We start from the raw sequence: 21,280 nt of genomic DNA, 5'->3' as shown, positions 1-21,280 counted from the left end.
ACATTCTCGCTGTGACCAAACCAATCCTCGGATAATATATGATTTTTAAAATAAATTAACAGAGTTAAACATTTCAAGTACTTAGGTGAAATTATCGGAAGCACTGGTAACGACAGGATAGCCAACAAAACCCGTGCCGAAAACTTACGTAAATCTTACACAGTCAGAAATCCCTTTCCATCCAAGCCAAGCTGCATCACTACCATACAGTAGTTCTTTCTGAACTACTCTACGCGATTGAAACATCAACACTGACCATCAATATCAATGGCATCGAGAAAATGGAACGGCAAATACTTAGGAAAATATTTGGACCAAAGTTCCAAGATGGAATGTGGATGCGAAAAAGCTCGGAAGAACTCTACTCGCTGACCGAAAGATTCACTTCAATCGCCCGGAAAAGACGTATGCAATTCTACGGACATCTAGCACGAATGGACGACTCGCGACTGACCAAGAAAATCTTCCTCATTATCAGCGGAACCCGACAAAATAAAGTACATTGGCTTGCTGACACCCAAAAAGATCTCGCAGAAGTCGGCGTTGACCCACTGACAACTACACGGGCTACATTTAGACACAAAATTAACTTGCACAGCTTTGCAGCCAGACAATGTACAAGAAACTTGAAACTCGAGGAGGCATGGACTCAAGAAAGACGACAGACTCACATTGCGAGGATGAAGAAGTTTTGGGAGGATAAGAGAAACAAGAAGAAGAATGCTAACTAATGGTTCTACGTGCTCCTTAGAGGGCCTAACGCATATATATATATATAAAATTAACACAGGTTGTTAAGGAACTTGGACTGAATGGGAAACCTGTGCAAATATACAACTGCGACGAAACCGCTTTTTGCCATGACCCCTATAAAACCCGAGTTGTAGGAGCTATCAATGAGAAGAACCAACGAAAAACAAGTGCTTCTGGAAGATAAAATACCACAGCATTGTTGTGCGTATCTGCTAATGGTAAGTTGATGCCTTTGCTTTGCGTTTTCAAGGGCAAATTCGTCATGGAGAACTGGATGGACCAGCAAGTGCCTACATAGTGCTAGTGAAAGAGGAGACGACATTATTTTTTCATTGGTTCAGAGATGAACTAACATAGACACGGATGGGCATTCAACACAGCTCATACGTTTAGCACAAGTGACCATTATGAAACTGCCCCCCGCATACAACACATGTGACAGTATTCAGGGGCCTAAAGCACAAGTGGGACAAAGAACTTTGCAAATGGCAAAAGCAGAACCCAAAAAAGAAGATCCCTAAGGCAGACTTTATAGGTCTTCTTAGTAAAACTGCCCTGGAAGTTTCTTCATCTACTATTATTAATGGGTTTAGGGCAACTGGTATCTATGACCCTGACCCAGAAATTCAAGGACCCAACCGAACAGCGATTCCGGAGTCAATATTTTCTCCCAGAGACCTTGAGAAATACAAGAAACATCTCACGATTTGTGATGGTACCAAGGAAACAACAGAGGCAGGACCTTCAACAGCTGAGCCTGATGATCCTATAACAGTGGAGCACAAGCAGCCTCTGACATCTCAACGTGAGAAGCTACTAGCGTCCGCCAGCTGAAACTGAGTGGTCATCAGCATCTCAGCTCATGCAAAGCGATCCTGCGCAACCTTCAACATCTTTACATGAGAAGCTACTAGCGCCCGCCAGCTGAAACTGAGCGGTCATCAGCATCTCAGCTCATGCAAAGCGATCCTGCGCAACCTTCAACCTCTCAACATGAGAAGCTACTAGCGCCCGCCAGCTGAAACTGAGCAGCCATCAACATCTGAGCTCGAGCAGTCACCAACAATAAAGAGAAAGACTTATGAAGAATTGTTATTGGACCTTGTAAGAAATTACAAACCTCGGACAAACCAAAGAAAAGGGGGAAAAATGTTAATAACTGTGAAATAATAACTACTGCAAAATACCTTGAAATGAAAGAAAAATCTTTGATTGAGAAAGAAGAAAAACTGAAAAGAAGAGTGGAAAATACAAAAGCAAGAAAAGAGAAAAGTTCTGAGAAGGAAAGAAACGAAAAGGAAAACCAAAATCACAAGAAGTTTATTACGATTCTTCTAGTGAGTGTGGTACTTATTCTATCCCATACAGTGAAGCTTCTCGGAGTATGAGAATGAAGATAGAATTACACTTGAACCTGGAGAGTTTTGCATCGCTAAAGTTTTTGGAAAAACAGAGAATAGCTTCAGATTATACGTAGCAAAATTTTCACAGAAATAGAATGGAGGCTACATGGTTCTTTTTTATAAAAGATATTTGCAGACAACGAAATTCAAAGACACCAACGAAGAATTCTACATTAGAGAGTTTGACATCGTACGGAAACTTCCACAACCGATAACAAGTAGTTCCGCTCGATTTAATAATATGATTGGGTTTGAAGCAGACTTCAGTGATCTAACATCCACTAAGTTTTCCTTAAAGTATGAGTAGTTGTTTGAACTCAAATTTATTTTAATTAAGCCTAATTACTTAATTTGTAATTTATTTTTTATTTTTCATTTTTTGTAATTTCATTGTAAGATACTACTGAAATTTCTTTGATTTTTTCTTATTTCTTTGTAAGAAACCTTCTTCTTTCAATACAGTTATAAATACATGACTTTTTCTTATTATTTGGACATTTTTCTTCGCCCTTTTTTCAAATGCCCTTATTAGGGTCGTATTACAACGGCCGTAGTATGTACTTAAATCAAACTACTCGTCAAACCAATATTTTATCAAAATCAATAGAATGTACAACAATAGGTGCACCTGGCGCACACATTTGCTGCAGTGCTCTTATAGAATATAGCCTGGGGTGGTCCAGTCAGACCATATTCGCGGGGCAGCTGGGCCAACAATGGGAATAAAAATTATGTGTGTACAAAAAATATATAATGTTGAGGAGTTGACTTAAATGGTATGTAATCTGTTTTTGCTAAATAATCATGCTATAATTTGAAGTCAAAAATTGCTTGTTACTTGTCCCAAATTACAGTTTTATGAACGTAACTGGAGGTCATGTTGTAAAATCATGACCCAGTTACCCCAGAGCACCTTATTTAATTATATTGTTACCCTGGCTGCTTCTACTTCTTTTCTTTCATCCTGGAAGCTCAGCTTCACACTCGAGCTGTGCGAGATCTTTAACGCCCTTTTGACAGTTCTTGGAGCTATGGTGTTCAACATCAGGTTTACCACTCACCTCGCTGTGTGGTCATATAGCATAGAAAATAAACATTCCAAGTGTTTAGAGAATAGCTTCAGTCACTTAAGTGCGGGTGGTAGTAGGTTCGAACCCCACTGTCGGCAGCCCTGAAGATTGTTTTCCGTGGTTTCCGAAGTAGTATAATACAGGGATTCGGGTGCCACCTCCACCTCCGGCTCTCGGGAGAGGCCTCCACCTCCCGCGGGAAATTTGAATTTTGGCGCGAGATTTGAATTTGTAAACAAAGCCACGTGCTTTTTGACAGCTGTCATCGACAACAACGCATCGCTAACCTCAGTACTGCCATCTTGACGGGCCTAAACCTCAGTAGTACCAACTTAACCTAACTAGCGCGAGGTAAACAAAGCCACGTGTTTTTTGACAGCCACGTGCTTTTTGACAGACAACAACGCATCGCTAACCTCAGTACTGCCATCTTGACGGGCCTAAACCTCAGTAGTACCAACTTAACCTAACTAGCGTGTGGTAAACAAAGCCACGTGCTTTTTTCACAGCTGTCATCCGCCATCTTTAAACTACAGAGCACTGTGCTGCCCTCTTTATCGCAGTAGCTGTAAAATTAGTCACCTGTCATCGGCAGTGCTGCCATCTTGGCGGGTCTAAACCTTAGTGCCACCAACTTAACCTCACTAGCGTGAGATAAACAAATCCACGTGCAGCTGACATCCGCCATCTTTAATCTATAGAGCACAGTGCTGCCCTCTTTAGCTACTTACCTTCCACGTGCAGCTGTCATCCGCCATCTTTAATCTATAGAGCACAGTGCTGCCCTCTTTAGCTACTTACCTTTGAAATGTGGTGACGGATAATTTGAAAAATGCTTTTTGACAGCAGCCATCTTGCATCGCAAACCTCAGTGCTGCCCTCTTTAGCTAGATACCTGTGGTGGCAGACAATTCCACGTGACAGCAGCCATCTTTGAGCACAGCGCTGCCCCTCTTTGTGGCGGTGGGAAATTCCACGTGCTCTTGTTTGGAAACAAATTCACGTGCTATTTTCTGACAGCTGTCATCCGCCATCTTGCATCACAAACCTCAGTGCTACACTCTTTAGCTAGGTACCTTTGAAATGTGGTGGCGGCAAATTCTACATGCTCTTGTTTGGAAACAAACCCATGTGCTTTTCTGACAGCTATCATCCGCCATCTTTAATCCAGAGAGAACCGTGTTGCCCTCTTTAGCTACTTACCTTTGAAGTGTGGTGGCGGCAAATTCCACGTCCTCTTGTTTGGAAACAAACCCATGTGCTTTTTTGACAGCTATCATCCGCCATCTTTAATCCAGAGAGAACAGTGCTGCACTCTTTAGTTGAAATGTGGTGGCGGTAAATTCCACGTGCTCTTGTTTGGAAACAAACCTATGCGCTTTTCTGACAGCTGTAATCCACCATCTTTAATCCAGAGAGAACAGTGCTGCACTCTTTAGTTGAAATGTGGTGGTGGCAAATTCCACGTGCTCTTGTTTGGAAACAAACCTATGCGCTTTTCTGACAGCTGTCATCCGCCATCTTTAATCCACAGAGAACAGTGCCGCACTCTTTAGTTGAAATGTGGTAGCGGCAAATTCCACGTGCTCTTGTTTGGAAACAAATTCTACTCGCTCTTCAGCTGTCATCCACCATCTTTAATCAAGAGAGCACCGTGCTGCCCTGTTTGCGGTGGCGGATAATTTGAAAAATTCTTTTTCGACAAGCAGCCATCTTTAATCCAGAGAGAACAGTGCTGCCCTCTTTAGCTACTTACCTTTGAGGCGGTTAATTTGAAAAATTCTTTTCGACAAGCAGCCATCTTTAATCCAGAGAGAACAGTGCTGCCCTCTTTAGCTACTTACCTTTGAGGCGGTTAATTTGAAAAATTCTATTTAACAAGCTGCCATCTTTAATGAAAAGAGCATCGTGGTGCTATCTTGCGGGTAAATTTTACGTCACAGCTGTCATCCACCATCTTGCATTGCTAACCTTAGTGCTGCCCTCTTTAGCTACTTACCTTTGAAAAAAAATTATATTTAACAAGCTGCCATCTTTAATGAAAAGAGCATCGTGGTGCTATCTTGCGGGTAAATTTTACGTCACAGCTGTCATCCACCATCTTGCATTGCTAACCTTAGTGCTGCCCTCTTTAGCTGCTTACCTTTGAAAAAATCTATTTGACAAGCTGTCACCCGCCATCTTGCATCGCAAACCTCAGTGCTGCACTCTATGTGGTGGCGGATAATTTGAAAAAATCTTTTTGACAAGCAGCTATCTTTAATCAACAGAGCACCGTGCTGCCATCTTTAGCTACCGCCATCTTACATCGCTTACCTCGATGCTGCACTCTTTAGTTGAAAATGTGGTGGCGGTAAATTCGAACAAGTTTAATCACGCATCTGGAAAGCTAGAGTAAGCACATGCTGCAGTGATGACGTCATCATGCATGTTTAGACTTGTCCGTTTTCTTAAGAGTAAGTCGGTGTGAAGGAATGTGGTAAAGGTAAATTCGAACAAGTTTAAACATGCATCGGGAAAGCTAGAGTAAGCACGTGCTGTTGTGATGACGTCATTGTGCATGTTTAGACCTGATCGTTTTTCTTAAGAGTAAGTCGGTGTAAAGCAATGCAATAAGTACAACATTTTTTGAATGCGATCAAATATTTATTTACAAATGTACTACAACAGTGTTCGTTTTTGCTGCTGACAAGGTTGGTGTGCTTCTTAACAACGTATGCTTCTGAAATGCCTCCTGCAACATTCAAATTAAACAAAGCATTTAGAAATATATTATACTAAGTATGTTATGCTTTACAGAGAAGATCATATACTTCTTACCTTGCTGTTATTCCTTTTCGGAATCATCATCATCATCATGAGGTACTAGAGAAAGTTCATTCATACACTGTGTACAGTGTTCAATCCTCGGATTTGGTCCATCCCAATCATCATCACCATTTTCTCCTCAATGCTTGTAATGTCGTTCACAAGTTCTGCATAAAGCTACTTCGATCGACATCTTACTGTGTAGAGGAAGGATGTCCCAAAAATTATGTACGTAAGAGGCAGCGTACGTATATAAAAATCCTGGTGGTAAGTATTGAATAAGATGTTTCGGCATCGACGATCTACGTTTATAGAACATCTCACTAACTCGTGAAAGATAAATAAGATGTTGTGTATGAGCATGCAAACAGCATGCACATTTACAGTTTTGTTCCATAGCGTACGATGTCGAAGCACACACTAATGAAAATGATAAAGATCTATTCTTATTTATAGTCTCGTAACAATATTCGTTAGCGGATGGTAAGTAACACCACTCATATGAATAATAAGACAATAGGTTGCTGTGTTAGCAGGAATGTTTTCAGATGTTTCAAATTCTAAACGAATATCAACTGGAGATTCTTTTATAGATTCTTCATGATAAGAGCAGTCTATAACTACAATCGGTGCTTTATTTTTAAATTCTTGAGGTGTAAATAGCGGACGATCTTCTTTCTGATAATACGATGATTGAAATTTACAAAACATGTCATAGTGAATCCCAAACTTATTTTTCTCAAAGTTAATGTCGATGTTTTCGTAGGGATATGTAATTCTGTTGAGATATAGTCTAACGTGTCTTAATTTGCAGTGATCAAACACTGAGCTATCTTTTTCGTGATTGAATTTACGATTAGTTTGAAATCCAAAAATAATGTACAAGGGCTTCTCAGTAAAACGCAATGTTTTAACAGCCCAGCTATGCTTGTTTGTAGGTGGTAACACAGGATATTCATGCAGCTCCCAACTTCTAAAACGTATAGGTAATGGTGTATCATTTTCTACAATCTTGAGCAATCGAAGTTTTTCACGATCAGATAAGGTTACATGTGGAATCCGCCACAGTATACGATGCAGTGTTATTTTCGATTCTACTGGTGTTTCTACTGCTTTAAGAGAATTGTAATCACTTCGATCACGGATTAGAATAAGCTCTTGTTTTGCGTTGATTATAATACGTGTAAAGTCTTCTGCGAATTCAAAAAAAGTTTCAGTGATAAAATACCTGTAAAAGTTCCATCCTCATTAATCATCCAGTTGTTAGTAGCTTTTGGACACCATCTTGCCATCCGCAAAAGATTACTTTCTTCATCACAGAAAGAAGGGTAGAGTTACATTGCACTTGTAATACCAACATTCTTCGTTCGATCTATTTCAACATTATTTACTTCATATCGCGCTTCAGAAAAGAGAAAAGCTAGAGCATGCTTGTTTAGTTGTGAAGTGCTTGGTCCACTTCCATCAGACTTTTCTAGTCGTCCTTCAATATAGAGGTAGCTTTCGTGTGGTAAGGTGTAAACATCTTGCTGATTAATAATAAAATGAATTTCATCATTGTTATTTAATCCAAACGTAAAAGGTTGATAGGAATGAAGCTCACTTCGTACTACTCCTTCACGAGTTTCTACTGTATTCGTAATGTCTAGCATTTCTTCCATTTGGTTGTAGTAGCGTATATCCTAAATCTTGGAGTATCTGATGGGTATCTGTTAACTCGATGGGTCTCTGCACACATGTAGTATGTCTTCGGAATGTACACCGTGTTTTATATATGTTTTTCATACTGGTTTGAGATGAAGTTTGTAAGCTACGTACGCGTGCCGATCTAAATGAATAAGGTGATTACGTTTATTTACAAGTCTAAGGGTAATGTTGCTAATGTGTTTTACAGACACAGGATGATAAAGAACTACTGCTGGTTTCTCACAAATAGTATATCCACGTTCCTCTGTAACAATAAAGTCGTGCAGGACGTGCGAAGGTTGTAGATTACTATTCATGTCTGTAATAATATTACAAGTAATGTTCACATTACAATCATCGAAGAGTTTTATAGGCTGATCAGACTCGTAACGTACGTTCGGTAGGAGCTCCCTCGATGAAAATCCAAGCAGTGGTCCAATCGAATCAGGTTGTGATTTGAAGTCAATCTTAAATGATGATTCAATAACACATTTATGTGTAATGTTGCTTATAGTGATTGAGAACTTGTAATTATGATTACTAAAACTATCTTCCCCAAACTGATCAATTAACGTACTTTCAATATAGTCGTGAATATCGTCTACTGTATAACTACCTGAGGGTAGTGTTAGCACATACTCATCGTAATAGAACTTGTTTACACCATCACGCACATTATAGATTTTATTGTAGCTTTCAAACGATACTAGTCCAAGACTATGCGGCTGATAACCAAGTTCGATTGGTGGATTAAAATATACGGTTGTTTCAGGCCCTTCTCCACGTACAGCAAACGTTCTTTCACTGTTCGTCATCACGTAGACACTAATGCACTTTCCCTACTGTCTGGGTTTGATATAAGAACATAAGACATAATCGTCCGCACATGCGTGTATTTAAGTTTTGCACACGGTTTTTATTGTAAACAATGTCTGCACTGCTTCCGAAATAACGTATGAGCTCAAAAGGAGGAGGTAAATCTCCATAGCTATCAAAATACCATACTTTAGATTTACGTTTTACATAAGCAACGTAATGAGTTCCAGGTCCACGACTGTCGTCTAAGTTAATTACGGCACTTTCACGTTCACGTGGGCGCGCTGGTAGTTGATCGCGCATATACACTCCTCGAAAATAATGAATTCCTAGTTGTTTAGCAAACGTAAAAACTTCATCATGCGTTAGAGCTCGATATGGCAGTGCATTCAGTAGACGTTTTTTGGGGGAAATGTAGATACCAAGCCCTTTCTTGTATGGCGCTAGCTTCATGTTCACACCTTTGCCTCGTAACGCAATTGCCTCCATCGTTTTGTTATGACGTTCACTCTCTTTCAACTGTTGTTTCGCTTCTTCTACAGCTTTGACAGTTCTCGCTACAGCACTAGCACCACCTAGCAATGACCCTAAAGCTGCTAAGCCAGCAAACACCGCAGGAAGAAGTCCTCCTCGTTTTGGTACAGGAATAATTCGTGCACGTTTACTAAATATTGCTCTGCACTTTGGAGAAATTCTCGCTCTTGCTGCGCGTAACGCTTTAGTAATAGCTACACGAGGATTGTATTCCCCTCGAATAGCTTTTTGCGCAGCCTTTATAACATCTTTCCATCCAACAGTTTTTACTTTCTTCTTCTTCTTCTTCATGTCGTTTGGATATCGTTGTTTCACCATGCTGGACACGACTTTACCAGTCAAGAGCAAATCATAAACTAAACGTTGCCTCTTGTTTCGTTTAATATATATATTACTATTACGTACTTTATGATTCAGTTATCATGAAGATTATAAAGCAGCAAGACACGCTACCTGTTACCGACATTGTACCACATCTCTTACCTAGTTCTAGTACAACTACAAGAAAACGTCATGGAACGTTGTTTCCTTTTACTGTTCGATGTATTATATCAGGTCCGTCGGGATGCGGTAAAACAAATCTTTTACTCACACTTATTACTTCTGTAAATGGTGTACGCTTCGAGAATATTTACGTTTTCGCAAAGTCACTCTATCAGCCGCTATATACTATTCTACCAACTGTAATGCACGATCTAGTTAAAGATGGAATAAGATATTTTAAATTTAATTCGCATGAGCAAGTACCATCACCAGACGATGTGCTTCCTAATTCTCTTATGATCTTTGATGATGTCGCAACAGAAGAGCAAAACGTTATTCATGCATTCTTTAGTATGGGTCGGCATAAATATGTTGATTGCATCTATTTGTGCCAAACCTATTCTCGTGTGCCTAAGCAGTTGATACGCGACAACGCAAATGTTATTGTGCTTTTTCGGCAAGATGAGCGCAACATGCGACATGTGTATAACGATCATGTTAACACTGATATGACATTCGATGACTTTAAACGTATGTGTGCAATATGTTGGTCATTACACCGTTACAGCTTTTTAGTTATTGATAAAGAAAGTGATGTTCAGCATGGATGATATCGCATGAGTTTCGATCATTTTATATGCATTAAAACAGAATTACAGTAACTACTTGATTAAAAACCATCATCATGTTAACATCTAGCAAGGAGATCACAAAACATATCATCCAAGCTCGAAACAATATTCGACGGAAATTTAAAGAGCTTAAACGTATTCAAGCAGACACGGATTTATTTTTAAAAACACAACTAAGTACACCACTCAAAGAAATTTTTAATTCTACTTCATTACCGCAGTCTACTTCAAGTTTTGCTTCTATGCAAACATCATATCATAAAGAGAAGCATGAAGAAGAAAAGCATGAAGAAGATAGGGAAGAGAAGAAGCAGGATGTAGATCAAGAAGAGGAAGATAAGGAAGAAGAAGGAGAAGAAGAACTCAATGAAACATCACCATCTAAGCGTGTTGAGTTTTTAACTACAGATGTTATTGCTGAAACACCTACTACATCGACGCAAAATCTACCATCTTTGTCTGAGGTTATGATTACACCAGAGTATCGCAATCAGTTTAGAACTTTTATTCAAGATACCTATGGATCTCTCTTTGCACCTTATATAGAAAAACTTTTTACAGGACAAACTGACACTACCTACGGTATTCGCTACGAAGATGACTGTTTCCGGATAGGAAATTCAAATGTTAAGATTAATAGCAACAAACTCATTGTAAAAGGTGTTACCTATAAACCTACGAAAGGACTCTTAGAACTTCTTTTCTCACGAATACCTGACAAGGATATCATTTTACAAGATGATCTTAAAAAATATAAAGCAATACTTTTTGCTACTGACGCAACACGACGTAATTACAAGAGAACAGAAGCTGTAAATGCGAATAAGAGTTACAAGTATCGTGAGTTTATTTCTAAGCTGTTTCCGACTGCACGTAGTCTTGATGTTATCTACAAGCCTTTGTTGCAGTATGTGGATGTAAGATACTGGAATGACCCAAACTTACTCGTTGAACGATTACAACTTTTAAGAGCATCGCAAGAGGCTGGTCACACTGGTCACGGATCAGAAATTCTAGAAATAGAAAGAGAACTACGTTATGCCGGTATTATTTTGTAATGGCCCGTCAAGAGAAGATCTCACCTGTAAAGGTAAACATCGCACATGAGTTACATAAACCAGCACGTCGCACCTACTGTCGCAGACGCGTTATTACACGAGGAAAACATGATCACTGGCAAGCAGACTTAGTAGAAATGATTCCATATGCTTCTAGTAATAAGGGGTATAAGTATCTACTTACTGTTATCGATGTGTACTCGAAGTTTGCTTTTGCACAACCCGTGCGTTCTAAAACAGCAGCTCAAGTTAAGGAAGCATTTAAACATATTTTTGAAGAATCGAAACGCTGCCCAAGGCTTCTTCAAACTGATCAAGGTAAAGAGTTTTACAACAAGGATTTTTCTTCTTACCTCAAGTTACTTGGCATTCAACACTACTCTACGTTCAGCAGTCTCAAGGCAAGTACTGTAGAACGCTTTAATCGTACACTCAAAAAAAACAATGATGTGGCGAGAATTTACAGCACAAGGTTCATATCGTTGGATTGATCTGCTACCTAGACTTTTATCTACCTACAACGATACACCTCATCGCACTATCGGAACAAAGCCACGTCTTGTTACAAAGAATACACCTCGTATAAATGCTATTCATCTAGTAATTAAAACAGCTGATCCACGTCGTCATCGCTTTAAAGAAGGTGATTTTGTTCGCATCAGCAAACACAAGTCTATCTTTGCAAAAGGATACACACCTAACTGGAGCACTGAAATTTTTCAAATCAGAAGTGTTAAGCTTACTAATCCATTTACGTATTTACTTCGCGATCTCAGAGGACAGCCTATTGAAGGAGGATTCTACATCGAAGAACTGCAGAAAACAAAATATCCTGATCACTATTTAGTTGAACGTGTTATTCGACGTCGTGGCAATAAACTGTATGTTAAATGGCTTGGTTTTAATAACAGCTTTAATTCATGGATTAATAAAGAGGATGTACTTTAAATCTTATGTGTGTTTTCTTTTAATCCTCTACGTTTCCTTTCTTCTAAGTCACTAGGACATGCTGTAGTAGCTAAAGAGGGCAGCACTGTGCTCTATAGATTAAAGATGGCGGATGACAGCTGCACGTGGAAGGTAAGTAGCTAAAGAGGGCAGCACTGTGCTCTATAGATTAAAGATGGCGGATGTCAGCTACACGTGGATTTGTTTATCTCACGCTAGTTAGGTTAAGTTGGTACTACTGAGGTTTAGGCCCGTCAAGATGGCAGTACTGAGGTTAGCGATGCGTTGTTGTCTGTCAAAAAGCACGTGGCTGTCAAAAAACACGTGGCTTTGTTTACCTCGCGCTAGTTAGGTTAAGTTGGTACTACTGAGGTTTAGGCCCGTCAAGATGGCAGTACTGAGGTTAGCGATGCGTTGTTGTCGATGACAGCTGTCAAAAAGCACGTGGCTTTGTTTACAAATTCAAATCTCGCGCCAAAATTCAAATTTCCCGCGGGAGGTGGAGGCCTCTCCCGAGAGCCGGAGGTGGAGGTGGCGCCCGAATCCCTGTATTATACTATTTTCCGATTTTCACACCAGGCAGATGCTAGGGCTGTACCTTAACAAGCAACGGCTGCTTCCGTCCAGCGTCTGGCCCTCTCCTATTCCAATGTCGCCAGACGTATCTGTGTCGGAGCGAGATATAATAGTCTAGTAAGTGCCAATAATAGTACACAATAATAATAATAATAATAATAATAATAATAATAATAATAATAATAATAATAATAATAATAATAATAATAATAATATAGATAATTCCCCCGTCCACTATCCCTGATTCGCCTCTGACTTCTGGCCAGGATGTAATAGTGTCGAGGTTAGTAACAAAAATATGTTCCTGCAACAGTACATATTAATCGCATGTTGCCGCGACATTTTATGAAGAACGTCATCTTTATACTGTGCGTTCAAATGAAGTTCTGGAGGGAGTTTGTATATTCTGCGGAGGTATTTGCAACGAATCATCGCACATTCACGGATTTTGGTTGTCTTCAAATTACAGTTACAGTTTGAAGGGATTATACGCACAAAGTATAGGACGAGGTTTCTGGCTGATAACAAGCACGCCGCTAGGCCGTCGCGCGCACGAACTTGTTCGAACTCTGACTTCATCTGTTCAAGCAGCTCGAGCACATCACTATTAAACAATGAAATTCGCAATTTAGACGTTATAATAGAAGTAGAAATGGTACATTCATTCGTCAACAGATGGTTCCCCGGACACGGTACATCACTAGCGTTGGAAGCGGAAGCTGACCGTACCATGAGGGTCACGTAACATGTGTACGTAACATGTGACATGGACAGGTGTACGACATTGATATAAGCCTGGAATGAAACATCTGGCGATGAGGAACGTACGAATTTGGAAATCACCGAGACGAAATAACAATAGTGAAAGGACAGGGAAGGGAACTACCTACGTAAATCCTTAATGGCTGGCAACCAAGTATTACTTAATTGATAGCCGGTGTCCCTGTTGAAATTGTTAGGATTTCTATGTATTTCCACAGCTCTTAGCCACAGGTCCAGAGGCGGACAGCACTCTGCAGACGGTGTACGAGACTAGGAGTTTGCTATGAGTCCACTAGGCGAGGATCGCTAAAATCACATTGTAGTACAGGAGACATCACATATCTAGACGCCTCGAACGATAAGAATTTTCTACGGCGATTGCCAGTTCAAAGTTGTTTTTCAGGGAAGTGTACAAGCGTGTTACACCGTAACAAGCGGCACATTACAATCCCATGTACGACGAGATGGATAAGCCTGGTAGCATGAAAATAAAATGGCGTATGGCTTTTAGTGCCGGGAGTATCTGAGGACATTGAGGATGAAATGATGATGAAGACAAGACATACATCCAGACCCCGTGCCAGCGAAATTAACCAATGATGGTTAAAATTCCCGACTCTGCTGGGAATCGAACCCGGGACCAAGGGCCGGCACGCTAACCATTTAGCCGGACAGGATCTATAAAGTTGCCTGCTCACGCGCCTCACAAGTTATCAGTGTCCTGTTACAAAAAGGGACATGACATACTAACGTCGCTGAGGAGTATTTTAAGGGGTTCGCTCATCTAGCTCTACCTACAGCGCAGTGCCCTCCATCACTACGGAGCAAGTAGCCTATCCACTGCCACCAACAAATTGAAGCCTGCGAAGGCCTCTGGTGCAGGTGAGTATGGAATCTTCTTGAAGAACAAGGTGTAGTATGACTTACTGATTTCTTCAAGGAGATTATTAGGGAGGACACAGTACCCGAGGCCTTGCACACCAGTATCACAATTCGAACTGGGAAAGGAAAATGAGACATACATGTTTGCGCTTCTTGTGCCATACTATGAAAATATACCAACGTGTTTTCTGTGCGATATTACGAAACATAATTACTGTCTGATCAACCAGGTGTGGCTTTGTTATCAGTATAAGAACAGCACTTCGTTTATTGATGGAAAGACACCAGAAGGAAAGAAGGCAGTTCACTTGGCCTTTCTTGATTTGCAAAAGGCGTCCGACAGAGGACCACATGACGAGGCTGGCAATTAGACTAAACAATGTACCTGAAGCCTAGCAAGTGGAAGAAAGTCCTGTATAAAACGTCCATAAGTTCAGGAATAATGCCCCGTACCAGTTTGTGTCTGCCAAGGATCAGTGCTTTTCATACTCTGTATGAACACCATCTGTGGACGTTATTATACCCTGACGATTTCGATTGCCTCGAACAGCAAGTACAAGATGCGTCTCGAAGAATTTACAATGAAAGTAAATCTGAAGAAGACTGAGTTCCTGGAATGCGGTAAACAGACTATGTGTGGGGTTCAACTTAGGGTCACTCAGTGCCACATGGTTGAAATGGCGCCATGTTACTGGAGTCCTCTGCGATAAGAAAATTCCGTGGAATTTAAAGTCTTCCGCACAGTGATCAGACCGGTGGCCTTTTAGGAGCTGAATGCTGGCCTACAACATCGAAGCACGAACAGGCACTTCAAGCAATGGAACTAAGATGCTGCGGTGGTCCAGTAGCTTGACTCGACTAGACCATATCAGGAACGATGCTATGCCGACGAAATTCAATGTTGTTCCAATTGCGGAGAAAATGCGTGAATCACGCCTGCGATGGTATGGATATGTACATCTTGGCAGTGAAACCTCAGTTGCAAAGACTGCCCTTCAACTCAACGTGGAGGGTCGCCAACTTGGAGGGCGACCTCAAACACGCTCGCCGGACAGGGTCACCAAACTCAGCCCCCAGGACGCTATGGATCGACTGAAGTGGAGGAAACTTTGCAAGAAGGCAGACCCCACATAAGTGGGGAAATACAAGGACAATGATCATATAATCAGTGCAGACTGCCGCCCTTGCAAGTCCGAAAGGCTGCTACCGCCATTTCGATTAACCACTCGTTAGTTTGTTCTCTCGACAAGTACTTTTCCGATATGGTTGCACCTACGGCCTGGCTGTCTAATTCATTGAGGCACGGCAATGTTACAGGAGAGTGTTGTATGTATATAGTTAGATTATTAATGAAGGTAGAGGTGCTCACTTTTAAGGACTTTATTCGGAAACACCAACAATTTAACAACACAGGGACAATACTCAGCGCATGCTATCTTGACTGCTCTCCGCAGGGCCATCTGGCGAGCCCTCCTTGGTATCCGGGGCAAACGTCACGTGTTTGTGCGTCCGCTCCGGAGGGGTCTCCACCTCCATAGGCTCCGGGGTGGGTGACCAGTGGATCAGGTGTCTGCGCATACTCCATCGCCTGATCGCACTCGACATGCTTGAGTTGGAGTGAGAACGCTTCGGTTTTCTGCGATCAGGCGTCCACATCAATACTGGGTGGCGCATTCGCCAACGTCGTTCGGCGCTCGTCAGGCTGTCGTCGGACATGACATCGTCTTCAGCGGTGTTGTCTCGCTGATGGCCGTGTTCCTCCGTCACCTCTACGACAGTAAAACGCACAAAACCTTAGACCTCTAGACATCATAACTTCGGCTGCCTTATGTGCTTGGAACAAGTAAAGTGAATCAAGTGTTCAAAAAAGATATGAGACAACAGAATGGACCGTACACGACGTATTTTTATAGGATATGATCAACGTTTGTATTAGAGAATTTAGGATAGGCCTACTCATGGAGCTGTACTTCTTTCTCAGCTGGCTTTGAGCATCCAGATGCGTGCAAGGTTCTTTTTAAATGGATTGCCACGGATATACAGCGATCACAAACTTTTATGAAGAGCGCTCTACCAGCAAGAGTAGGCCTAAGGACATTGTGGTAAAGGGAGGCATATTTGTGATACAAGTAAGTACGCGATATATCTTTGAGTAAGTATCACTAGTTCCCTGAGTTGTCAACAGGTGTCTCTAGCATCACCAACAGACCTCCCTTTCCTCTAGTAGGTGGAATACGATAACTACGTGCTCGAAAGCGGTATCTTCGTCTGTCTCTTTCTATACACTGCTAGAGCAAATGACAAACACTTTGCAGTAACGCCCGGTCTTAACGTTTTTCTCAAAGGGAGTGAGTAAAGTTAACGTATCATGTTGAATACGAGATGGAAAAGCGTTCTATCTACTTTAAAGAAGGGGGAAGCATTTCAATTATAAAGATTCGAGTTTTATTGGACTTGGGAATCTTCATTTTTGCAAGAAGAGGTACGTTACATAGTTAAGCTCTCTCCTCTTCGTACTCACGTGACAGTGAACACAGCGCTCCCCATCGGACACTGAAGTAGAAGTGGTCGTGGTATCGATCTCGTGCGGTCGTAAAGACATCGAAAGGGAGGTAGACGACAGGTGGTTATATTATACCGTACCCACAAAGGAAAGCGGGTGACGATGGATCCTATAGACTACTCTCATGGACCTACAAGCAGTGACACATTAACACTGTATTGTATTATCAGAGTAATAAACAAGGATGAGGCGTTTTTTTTGCTCGTGCGTTATAAAAGTAACTACTGAAGCTTTTCTGTTTCATAAATACATTGGCAGGGAGGAAGCCACCCCTGTGTCGTTCAGGCACGTTACTCTCTGAGTATGACAGTAGAGAAGTAGTGCGTACTTCAGGCCTACGTGTACGATTTGTTTCTTTAGCATTAATACAGTGATTTATTTACTTCATGGATGAGGCTGAGGAAGAAATATAACTAAACTGCAGCTTAGTTTCCTCCCCTTTTATCGTGAACTTAGAAACTGAGTTTCACAAATTCATGTTCTGCCGCTTTCCCATTATGCTGTGATCCCCTATAACCACCCCCCTCCGCAGTCCCCTAGAGACCATGAATATAACTTTCAGCTTGGTTTCTCCTCATTTTAATATTCAACTTAAAAAAATAATGAGTTTCACTAATGCATGGGCCGCAGTTTCCCCGTTCGATATGGCAACCCTGTTGTCATAATCAATCCATCAGTCACTACTGATCTGCATTTAGGGCAGTCGCCCAGGTGGCAGATTCCCTATGTTGTTTTCCTAGCCTTTTCTTAAATGATTGCAAGGAAGTTCGAAATTTATCGAACATCTCCCTTGGGAAGTTATTCCAATCCCTAACTCCCCTTCCTATAAATGAATATTTGCCTCAATTTGTCCTCTTGAATTCCAACTTTATCTTCATAATGTGATCTTTCCTACTTTTAAAGACACCGCTTAAACGTATTCGTCTACTAATGTCATTCCACGCCATCTCTTCACTGACAGCTCGGAACATACCACTTAGTCGAGCAGCTCGTCACCTTTCTCCCAAGTCTTACCAGGCCAAACTTTGCAACATTCTTTTAACGCTACTCTTTTGTCGGATATCACCCAGAACAAACCAAACTGCTTTTCTTTGAATTTTTTCCAGTTCTCTTCTTCTAGTGCTTATAATCTGTTTACCCTCCAGGGTTGGTTTTTGCCTCAACTCAGCGAGGGATCACACCTCTACCGCCTCAAGGGCAGCGTTCTGGAGTGTGAGACATTGGGTCGGGGAATATAACTGGGGAAGATGACCAGTACCTCACCCAGGCGGCCTCACCTGCTATGTTGAACAGGGACTGTGTTGGGGGATGGGACGATTGGGAGGGATAGACAAGGAAGAGGGAAGGAAGCGGCCGAGGCCTTAAGTTATGTACCATCCCGGCATTTGCCTAGAGGAGAAGTGGGAAACCATGGAAAACCACTTCGAGGATGGCTGAGGTGAGAATCGAACCCACCTCTACTCAGTTGACCTCCCGAGGCTGCGCGGCTCCATGGCTAAATGGTTAGGGTGATAGCGTTAGTCACAGGGGTCCCGGGTTCGATTCCCGCCAGGGTCGGGAATTTTAACCATAATTGGTTAATTACCCTGGCACGGAGGCTGGGTGTATATGTCGTCACGACGCGCATGTCGTCTATGGGAGTCAAATCAAAAGACCTGCATCTGTCGAGCCGACAGACACTCCCAGCAGTAAAAGCCATTTCATGTTTACCTCCCGAGACTGAGTGGACCCCGTTTTAGGCCTCGTACCTCTTTTCAAATTTCTTGGCAGAGGTGTGGCACTAACCACAACACCACTGGAACCTTACTCTATTTGTCTTCTCCTTGACATCCTTATTACAACCCTCATAACTAATCCCGAATAAAGTACCTAGGTACTTACAATGATCCCCATAAGGAACTTTCACCCCATCAACGCAATAATTAGAACAGAGAGGACTTTTCATGTTTGTGAAACTTACAGCTCGACTTTTAACCCCGTTTATCATCATACTGTCCATCTCACAACATTATTAAAGGTCATTTTGCAGTTTCTTACAAACTTGTGACTTATGTATTACTCTATACAGAATAACATCTCTGAATCCACTTGTTTACTCATATTATTTATATATACCGGGTGGTCGACCAGCTCCTTGCGATCCAGTTTTATGCATCGCTTCACATTTAGTACACTTCTGAAAGACATCGGTCCCTCTCCCTAAAGCGGGGTAGTGTAACGAGATGAGTATGAATCGTGAGCGCCGCTATTAACACATTATGGGTACTGAGGTGTGTATTTTATTCCCCCCCCCCCACCTTTATAAAACTTGCTATGTGTATTTTAATGGGTCTTTTACTCATTCCTTTGTACTATTGTGTTATTTCGCCCCTTTGAGTTATGCCCTCGGGCAAATTGTAATGAAGCATTACCAAATTATGGCCCCAGGGTAAAACAGTCCATCCGCCCTGGGAGCGATCTGACCTGTTATACTCCTCCCTTGCGCCTTGCGTCATCGCTACGCTCGGTGAGATAGACAGACCATAAGGCTCCCCCTCCACTTCGGGCGCTACGTCACACAAGTCGCCAGTGACTTGTAGGCTGATCTGAACCTGAGGCTATCGATGGTGTTGAATGATTTAAACGTGTGAATTATGGCCACGTCGTGTTGTATACCTGGTTGTAGAATCAAGTACAGTTCAAAACAGCCTAATATTTCAGTGTTTAAATTTCCTACTGACTTGTTTCGGAAACAAAAGTGGATCATAGCCATCCATCGAACCGAATTCGTCCCTTCAGCAAGCTCAGTTGTGTGCATAAAACACTTCCACGAAGTTTCGTAATTAGGGATGATACTGTTAAAAGACCTGATGAGTCTATTTTAACTGTAAAACCTAACCATTTAAAACTCTCAAACGACGCTATTCCTAAGTTTGAAAATGTGCCTGCCTATCTGTCTAAAAATCTTCCAAACACCGAGCAAAAATCCTATTCAAAGACAAGAAGAAATTGAAAAACGGGAAGAGGAAGGAAAGAAAGAATGCTGAGGAAAAATATGACAGGATCTAGGACTTCGATGACGTTCAGGGTAATTTCAGTATTAAACGCAAATTAGATTTGGACAAAGTTTTCGCCAATTTTAACAGCCAAAGTCTCTGTATTTTCCAAATGTATATGACTGAGGAAAATATTCCGAAAATTGGTACTTAATATTAAACGAGGCTCTTGATTTTAAAGCCATTAAGCATGATATTTTCATGAGTGATAACCCTGATATACGTGCATTACGTGACGGGGGCAAGATATTAAAATGGTCAAATTAGAAAAGTACGGTAGTAGTATAATGGGAGAGTTCGGCGGCCGCCACCGCCACCGGGCTCCCAGAGGCCACCTCCACCACCACCACAGCCAGAGGTCTCCCAGATGCCTCCTCCACCACCACCACCACAGCCAGAGGCCTCCTCCACCACCCGCGGGAAATTTGAATTTGTAAACAAAGCCACGTGCTTTTTGACAGACAACAACGCATCGCTAACCTCAGTACTGCCATCTTGACGGGCCTAAACCTCAGTAGTACCAACTTTACCTAACTAGCGCGTGGTAAACAAAGCCACGTGCTTTTTGACAGCCACGTGCTTTTTTGACAGCTGTCATCCGCCATCTTTAAACCACAGAGCACTGTGCTGCCCTCTTTATCGTAGTAGATGTAAATTCGTCACCTGTCATCGGCAGTGCTGCCATCTTGGCGGGCCTAAACCTTAGTGCTACCAACTTAACCTCACTAGCGTGAGATAAACAAATCCACGTGCTTTTTTGACAGCTGTCATCCGCCATCTTTAATCTATAGAGCACAGTGCTGCCCTCTTTAGCTACTTACCTTTGAAATGTGGTGGCGGATAATTTGAAAAATTCTTTTTGACAGCAGCCATCTTTGAGCACCGTGCTGCCCTCTTTAGCTAGATACCTGTGGTGGCAGGCAATTCCACATGACAGCAGCCATCTTTAATCAAAAGAGCACCGTGCTGCCCTCTATGTGGTGGCGGCAAATTCTACATGCTCTTGTTTGGAAACAAACTCACGCGCTTTTTTGACAGCCGTCATCCGCCATCTTTAATCAACAGAGCACAGTGCTGCACTCTTTAGCTAGATACCTTTGAAATGTGGTGGCGGCAATTTGAAAACTTCTATGTGCTCTTGTTTGGAAACAAAGCCACGTGCTTTTTTGACAGCTGTCATCCGCCATCTTTAATCAATAGAGCACTGTGCTGCTATCATGCGGACAATTTCGTCAGCTGTCATCCGCCATCTTTAATCCACAGAACACCGT

This window comes from Anabrus simplex, chromosome 12 (genome assembly GCF_040414725.1).
Source record: "Anabrus simplex isolate iqAnaSimp1 chromosome 12, ASM4041472v1, whole genome shotgun sequence".
In the NCBI taxonomy this organism is placed as follows: Eukaryota; Metazoa; Arthropoda; class Insecta; order Orthoptera; family Tettigoniidae; genus Anabrus; species Anabrus simplex.
This window is presented reverse-complemented; position numbering follows the sequence as displayed.